The sequence below is a fragment of the Lingula anatina genome, chromosome 1 (assembly GCF_051362555.1).
Source record: "Lingula anatina isolate TDL-2025a chromosome 1, LinAna3.0, whole genome shotgun sequence".
Lineage (NCBI taxonomy): Eukaryota > Metazoa > Brachiopoda > Lingulata > Lingulida > Lingulidae > Lingula > Lingula anatina.
In genome coordinates, this window is record NC_141767.1 from 64226232 (window position 1) to 64235035 (window position 8804).

General features: G+C 36.2%; 1 long non-coding RNA gene across 1 annotated transcript; it reads right to left on the reverse strand.

Moving 5' to 3' along the window:
- Window positions 1-2887: 2887 nt before the first annotated feature.
- On the reverse strand, window positions 2888-5132 carry LOC106161774 (uncharacterized). Its single transcript, XR_015332213.1, has 2 exons — window positions 4580-5132; window positions 2888-3948 (listed from the first exon to the last, which is right to left on the reverse strand). It is a non-coding gene; the product is annotated as an uncharacterized LOC106161774 (long non-coding RNA).
- Between the last annotated feature and the right edge of the window lie 3672 nt (window positions 5133-8804).

An 8804-nucleotide genomic window follows, 5' to 3' on the forward strand; every position in this document is an offset into this window, starting at 1 on the left:
TCCATGATAGTTTGACATTTCTGATATAATCTTTGGATCATGAAGGGAAACACGTTTATTTAATGCTTATTTTACTGTCGGTAGGGTGAATTTTCCCCATTTTTCAATATACTGTGACAAGCAAACTTACGTCGCTCAAAAACAATTTACTGGTCTATACAGAAGATTATTATAATTTTTAGCAACGTTATACTTGTAGGAGATAAATCAATGCACAAAACCAGTGATGACTGAATTTTCAAAGTGAGTAGAACGTTTCACAGTTGGACGTTTTGTATTTGTGATAGTAACGTATGTTCCTTTTTGGGATTAAACGATGAATTATTTTTAATTATTCATGGTTCCAGGAGAGTGAAACTTTTATACAAGCTTCTTCATGTGGGACCCTAAAATAATCAAACACAGTTAGCAATCTGTGCAGTAAATATTTTTAGTAACATGCTTGTGACATCAATTGCACCTCTATATTGGGTTTGGGTGTTATACGACGTTTGTTAGAGACTGGTACGAAGTAAATCGCTGGAACTAACGCCTCAACCACCTTGAATAGAAAAGTTAGCCGCAGTTCCTTCCTCCTGTGCTGCAGTAGTGGTATCTCTAGTGATTTCAGCATGGAGGTGACACTACCTGGGGATTGAGACTTGTAATCCCCAGTGATGAACCGTGCAGCTTTTCTTTGAATTTTTTCCATTTTATCAATGTCTGTTTTTAAATAAGGATCCCATATGATAGCACCATATTCTAGAGTGGAACGGACAAGAGCTATGTAGGCAGATTTCCGTGTGATAACTGGACTATGGTATAAATTTCTTCTAATGAATCCTAGTAGGCAACTGGCTTTTTTACATAAGTTGTTTATGTGAGTTGACCATTTAAGGTCGGAGGAAAGCATGACTCCTAGATATGGGTTGGTCTGAACATTTTTAACACTGGTTCCAGTTGGTAGAAGAAAGATTTCTGGCAAACACTAAGAATATAACCTTTGGAAGCGTTGAAACGCATGCCCCATTTCATGGCCCAGTTTTCTAAGCTTGCGAGGTCTTGTTGAAGAATAATATGGTCTTTTTGCGAAGAAGGTTGTCCGTCTGATTTTTTGTTTCGATTATTCTTGGTTTTTCCTTTCCTTTTTTGTTTTTGTGCTCTTTTCGTTTTTGTTCTCTTTTCGTCATTGTTATCGAATTAATTTACTAATTTGCAGCCGGTTCTAGCCTAACGGAATGCTTCTGTGTACCAAATGTGTTGCACCTGACCATGAAGTTTCAACATCAACTGACTGCCTATTGGGGCAGATCGTTTGTTTATTCTCCAATCCACCAGTGTTACCCACGAAAGCAGTTTCACAGTCAGCACTTTTATTTTCCGAGATTCCTGACCCATTCTTATCACTGCTATCATTCAAAGGGTGGACTCTATTTTTGCCGAATTTCAGTGAAGGTACTGCTGTCGATATGAAGTGGATAAGAGTCCAAAACCGGTATCATGTACCAGAAGGTCCCCCATGACAGAAAGTCTCGGACTCTGCATCATGATAATTAGGTATAATATACAGTTTTGCACAACGACCTGGTGGTGTAGTGGAGAGCGACACGTACGAAGAGCATACAATGGAATTAATGTACATGTAGCAATCTACCAGACTTCGGATCGAGTCCCCCAATGGATTTGAATTGCTTACTCTTATTTTTCATTCATTTGAGGTTTTTCACAGATATTCCATTGCCTTGTGATCGTTTGAACTAGCCCCCCCCCCCCTATACGCGTGACTTATTTGACTACCACTCATAAATATGTGTAAGCTAGTCATACACAATGCAGCGATGCTTAGCTGTGCAAAACGTTTCTTTTCTTTAAACTATACGCGTGACTTACAATGGCTACCACTCAAGTGTGTGACAGCAAGCGTTACACAGTGCATCAGTGTTAAGCTGTGCAAAATATGTTTTCTTGAAACGGACGGAATTCAATTATTATTAAAGTGTCATTGAAAATATACTCATTTAATTTTGTTTTACAATTTAAATAACTTATATTCAAATAAAATAAATGACCTATATATAAATGGAATCAACCCAAAAGGACTGCATTTCATGGTTCTCAAGGTATAAAATGACTAGCTGCTCGCGATGCCCTACACTGACACCATGGATTTTCAAGCAATACGGCTTTATTTACAACATGGCAGGTGTACCATGAAAATTTGACACCCCTAAAAGGTGACTCCCCATAAAAAAACTTGACTCCCCAGTCAAATTTTCGTAATGAAAATCAGACTCCCCAAAGATAAATTTTGACTTTTATCTTGAATTATGCATAATGGAGGATATATTGACACTTTGTCAGTTTGCAGGTGAAATTTTTCATGAAAACAAAATATGTATTTACCACCCAATGACTCCGCTATGGAAAAGCTATTCAATTGATATTTGGTGATCATTTCAACATCTTTCCATTTAGTATACTTTATGAATAATATATGTTAAAATATTGGGTGGAAAAAAATCAGGAAAAATATTCATTTTCATTCGTAACCAAGTGGAGTCAAAATCCCACGGGCACAAGAATGCAAAGTTATTATCCTTTTTCATTAAATTATCCCCATTTTTCATTCAGTTTTTGAAAAAGAAAATAATGGGAAAACAACAGCAAGTGTTTTTTTTTGGATTTGCTATAAATATGAAGAATTCAATTAAATATTTTCCTGATTTTTTACAATTGCATTCATAGGCTAAATAGAGCCAATTAAAGTTTATGAAATGCCAACAATACAAATTTATAGTATGTGTTTAATTTTTACGGAGGGTTATCATGCTTATTTAACCTTTAATCTTCATAGTTTTTCACTCCATATCTTTCTTCATCATGTTCAAATTCATATTCAAATTGCATGTTATAAGAATAATATTTTTAATTTTTACTCCTCAATGCGGACTGTCAGTATTAAAACGAAGGGTCCTAGGGGGACTCTACATTTCAGATCATAGAGTCCGGGACCGAGATTTCGAGACAGGGAGTCCGCCGGACTCTCAGTTTTAAAACACCGGGTCCGCCGGACCCTTGAATGGTAGGACTTTGTGTTGCTTGACACCGGTGCCAATTTCAAGTCTCCCACCATACGGCGTCCTGGTAACCTTGATACAAGTTGCTGGGGTGCGCATATGATTTTCTACATTTGCAGATGCGGCAGTTTGTGTCTCAGGAATGCTGTCCATAAATGCTCTGTCTTTGCAAATTTTTTCAGGTCTAGTACTTGTTTCGCTCGCAGTTGTCGTTGGTTTGGTTTGATTGTGTTCTGCATCAGAGGATATCGGTGTTTTTCCGAATCCTTGCATGACTCTTTTCACCATTTCATGATCAACATCTTGCCTACATGTATGATTAAAAAGTATAAGCTGCTGTCATTTTGAAAACATGTACATGTATACAATGTTCTCGCCCTGCTGTAAAAAGCACGAAGATCGAATCTAAACACCAGTATTTAGGGGTACTGTAAGCCTTTACTATCCTCCATATCATCCTTTGCAATTTTTACCCCGATATCGCAATTTTGACGTCAATCGTAAGATGACGTGTGTAAATGTTAATTAATTTAGTCACTGAACACCGAAGATCTATCTGTTATCCAAAAGAATGTTTGTTAGGCAGTAAATAAGGCATTTTAGGCAAAGGATAACAATATCCACCAGGGGTACTTCCTCAAGTATTATTCGAAAAAAGCTATTCACGTAGTTGTTCACAGTTTTCCGTTTGTATGTTGTATTTTTGACTTTGACTTCTTCTTTGGTTCCATGAGTTGGACTCTGTGGATCCGGTGCAGGTTTACGGGAGCTGCATGGATAACCGTATTTGGTCGTCTGCGTGGTTTCAGTTGTGTACGCGAAAGCATCATCGAACATTATGTGTGTCTCATAGTCGAAGATCGAATCTTCCTTTTTGACTGCACTATCGAGTCTACAGACACACAAATATAATATATCAAGAAAGTTTTAATGTTTATAAAACAGGATATTGAATAAAGCTGTATCATCCAGACACATGTATGTTCAATGTAAAAAAATACTGGTACATGTAAATGTATGAAATTGTTATTTGCAAAACAAACCTTAATTTGAAATACAGCAATTTAAAAATAAATAATTTGATTAGTTCGTTATATTCTACAATCAATAAACTACTGTAACTAAAGCAAGTGATTTTATAGAATGTCGTTTGAAAGCAACCTGTTTTTAAATTGCTTTGATATTTTTAATCCATGAGTTAAAGGTATTGTTAGGCCATACTTAAACCACGGCTAGCGCGTAGAACAAAAGACTCGGCCGTGCTGCATTCGGCATGTGCGAGTGCATTCCACGGTCTGTTGCACTCCCGTTACTCACTGGTGTAGTAGCGAAACAGAGGCCGTGGTTTAAGCCAGATAAAACACTCGTCGCCAAGCTGTACGCGAAAATTACTCATGTATTGTCTCGCCTGCGGCTCGACAATATACTCGTGATATGTCACGTACAGCTGGGCGACTCATATTGTATCTACCACTAATTGTAGGAACAAAATATATGAATAAAAAGATAACAGGACGGTCTACCTTATAATGCTGGCAAGTATTTGTCCCATTTCAATCTCGGATTCATGCCACATGGTACCACAAGCGTATAACATTGGTTTCATTTTCTCTGAGTCCTCGCGGGAAGGGATGTGGGCAACATCTTCGACGGAATCAACGTTGCCCCCATCAACATCAACATCTTTTGGCAGTCGTCTGCGAAACATGAACGACTGCTCTAGGAGAATACCACAATATAGAGGCTGGATAAATATCCATTTCAGGGAGGGTATGGCAGTATTTCCAAGGGAACTCCACACATGCCTATTTAGAAGAAGATGAGAGAGACAAAGGCATACCCTGTATATACAGTCCAATCTGAGCCCAAACATGCTCAGGATTGTGGGGATCACAGCTGAGCGAAAGGCTTTCTACCAGCCATCTGCACAGGACTCCTCTTAGTGTCTGATCAGGAGTGTATTTCTCAATAAAAGCCGATGTCTGTTCACTACACATCGGTATGAAAACACCTATAGCGGACACAATCATGGATATCACAACACAGACATAGCCGAACTTAGGAATGCCCATGGTGCATGTTGAAACGAGAAAGACGCACGTAATTTGTTTTAAGATCGGCTTATGACCACTGTCAAATTATGAAGAAAATTTGAAAAAAATGCTGATTTTATTTAAATACATTATTAAGTCATACTCACAAGAACAATGAGGGAAATAATCCTCTTTTTCATTATCCAAGGCTTTAAAGTTCGCCGCTTTGGAATTGGTGGAATGATTAGACGCGCCTGTTTTCTCTAATTTTCGAAATAGATACAACGATGAGAATTCTGTGGAAAGCAACACCCACGATAATGAAGACAAGCGTCACCAAACAGGAGCAGAGAAAATACTGTGCAGCATTTGTCCACGGTAGCCTTTTCGTGGTCGGATTGTTTTCGCTTCTTCGGCTTCCTCCGAAATACACGAAAGTCGTACGCCTTTCTTAATTACAAAACAGGGGAAATATGTTAGATCCAGACAATTGTTTATATCTCATAAACAACATAAATTTTGTTTAAAACATATTGCATTTTACACCCAGGGTCAGGTACCCCGAGTGTCAGAGCCACTGTGAAGCTAGATTGTTAACTATTGAAACGTTTTGACGCGATAGCTCCTGGTGTTGCTGACATGGGTTATATATGAAATCAAGATCGAGCTGGCAATACCGGAATCTAGAACCTAGGGTAGGATCACGTTGCTAGTTTTTGAAATTTCTCTATGACTTTTATAACACTTTAAATATGTTACGAAAATAATGTGAGTGGGCACGGGGTTAAGAACAATATGTAAATAAAGGAGGTTTTTGTTGGAGGAGGAACACTTTCAAGAGTCTGTACATACTCTGTTCAGGAAATTTAAATTTTGAAGACAATGAATAGGTAAGAATGATGCTCCTCTTTCCATTCCTCTCATTTCTAGAAATAATCCACAGACAAACTATTTATTTTAGCTATACGGAATTTTTTTAAAAGATTTTATCTGATCCCCTGAGTTGTTTAATACATTAAACATTCACCTTTCGTACATACTACATTTTATTTATCATTATTATCACATCAGCTTTCGTTAACTGTGGGGCATTTAGTCTGTACACTTACGTAGTAGCAGCAGCAGTGCGGCTCCCTCGGTTGTAGACGCTATGGAGTTGTCTTCACCTACACCCCCCTCGGTACGGTCCTCATCAGACACTGTCTACGATTTCACCACCTGGCACTGTGCAGTGATCTTAAATGTTTCTCCTTGTATACTTTTAAGACAATTTTTATTTGGACCTCAATTAAGATGAAATGCCAACACTGTTATTATACACAGTTGTTATAAACACCGCTGTTATAACCACTTAGCACACACCCAATCATCAAATGTGACGAGGTAAATTAAAAAACGTGCGGCTTCATATATCCTGTTTGCATGTATGTATGGATATTAATAGCTCCGGCAACTTTGTTTGCCCTTGCAAACTAGGTACCCAAAGTCGGCAACGTGGGGTGTTTTTATGGCAGGCACCTGGATGTTATCTGATAGTAAGATAAATTTATTAAAAGCTACTAAGGACTTCCTATTATCTTGATTGATTGACTCAGTGATCGGTTGATTGCTTGAAGACTAAATATTGTTCGTGGGTCGTGAATTTGATAATAAGTTAATTAAGAATGTCAGTTTGTCTATTAGTAACATTATCCAAAATTACGGATGAATTTTGATGACGTTTTCAAGGTAGGACATACATGTATAACATCTCGGTGGTGATTAATAAATTAATAGTTAATAGTTAATATTAACATTTTTTTTCAATAAAAATGCAACCCCGAAGGTTGAACAAGTACAGTTTAAAAAAGAAAATTAAACATAATAGACTGAGGTAAGTAACACTTAAAAGGGAACTTAAAAGGAAATTTTAAAATCATTTATTTGTGAAAGATAACTTTAAACGATCAGTCTTAACTATTGGAACTTTAAAATTGTTCTTCTTCTTTATGATCGTATCTTTCTTTCATGCAAACAATGTTTAGTTTACATTCTGAATTTTGAAATAAAATCCCAACCCTTATTTAGTGTTGTCTTTCTTAGTTATGGGGTGTTGAGTTTATGGACCTCTACCTATAGGACATATTAATTACTTAAACCTTGGTAGCCTATATGATCCTTACAGCTCTTTTTGGATAGATTCAATAAATTCAGAGTTTTATTAAGTCCACCCTGGTCTCCAAACAGGGAAGCATACTCTAAGACAGGTCAGTTAATGAATTGATTAACTAGTAGATGAATTAGCAAATACAATTATTAATCATTAAGCTTTTTAATTAAAGATAATGAGAACTTAAATTATTAATTAACAATTATGATAAATTAGCTTATTGATCAATTATTATATACAGGTAGTTAATACTATTAAGAATTAAACTGCCTTGGGGAAGGTCTGCACACTCTGGGAGTTTTTCTAGTTTTAAAAAGCTAAGCACCCAAACCCAATATTCATGTAGAGGTGCATTTCACATGCTTTAGTATCAAAAATAAAATTGAATATGTGTATAAAACAAAAATCCACGGCTGTCTCAATTTGACGTCTACATTTAATTTTTACCATGTCTTTACATTATGTAAAGGGGTCTAAATGGTAACTTACGTTCCGGGCCGTTTAATTTTAATTTTTATATCGCGATCCGATATATTTTGTAGTAATTCAGTCGTGGTATATTACATATTACGAAATGGTGTTTTTTTAAATAATGTAATTCAAGGGACTTTGCTTCCTGGCTAATACTACGTAACGTATATTCTCCAGGAAAACTGTCAGTTTCATCTTGCCCAAGTACTTAGTCCAATAGGAAACAGGGTTTTCTGTTGCTAACTGGAAAATTAATTGTGATTTCATGATACTTTGACATTTCTGATATAATATTTGGAAATATAGTTTATTTGATGCTTGTTTTACTGTCAGTAGGGTGTATTTTCCCCATTTATAAGTATTAAGTGACGAGCAAACTGAAGCCGCTAAATAATAATAATTATAACTGCTCTATACAGAAGACAATCCTGATTTTTTACGTTATACTTGTAGGAGATAAATTAAAGAAAAAAAACCAGTGAAGATTGAATTTTCAAAGTGAGTGATACATTTCCACAGCTGAACGTTTTACATTTGTGACAGTAACGTATGTTCCTTTTTGGGGTTATACGACGAATTATTTTTCTATTATTCATGGTTCCAGGAGAGTGATACTATGATGCAACTTCTTCATGTGGGACCCTAAAATAATCAAATATAGTCTGTAATGTGCACCAAGCATATTAAAAACATGCCTGTGACTTCATATGCACCTCTATATTGGGTTTGGTTGTACAATCAAAAATACAATTAATGTGTAGTTTGCTGTATTAACTCGCCTTTTCATTATGAAAAGAACAACCAACTGTATTTGCAAAGTCCTAGAGCTACAGAGTATATACAGAGTATTTATCTTAAGAAAAATCATGGACTCTGGCGTTATCACGGCGTGGGGTTTGGTTTTTCTTGCAAATAAGTTGAACTATATATATTTTTTATTACTAACCCACCATTTAATTTTACACTCTTACAATTACAATTTGTCAGGGCCCATAAATCAAAAAAATTTGGTGACAGTAATTCATGACATGGACATGTATTTGGTAAAAAAGGAATAAAAATAACACTTATTTGGTAAAAACTAGTTTATGTACT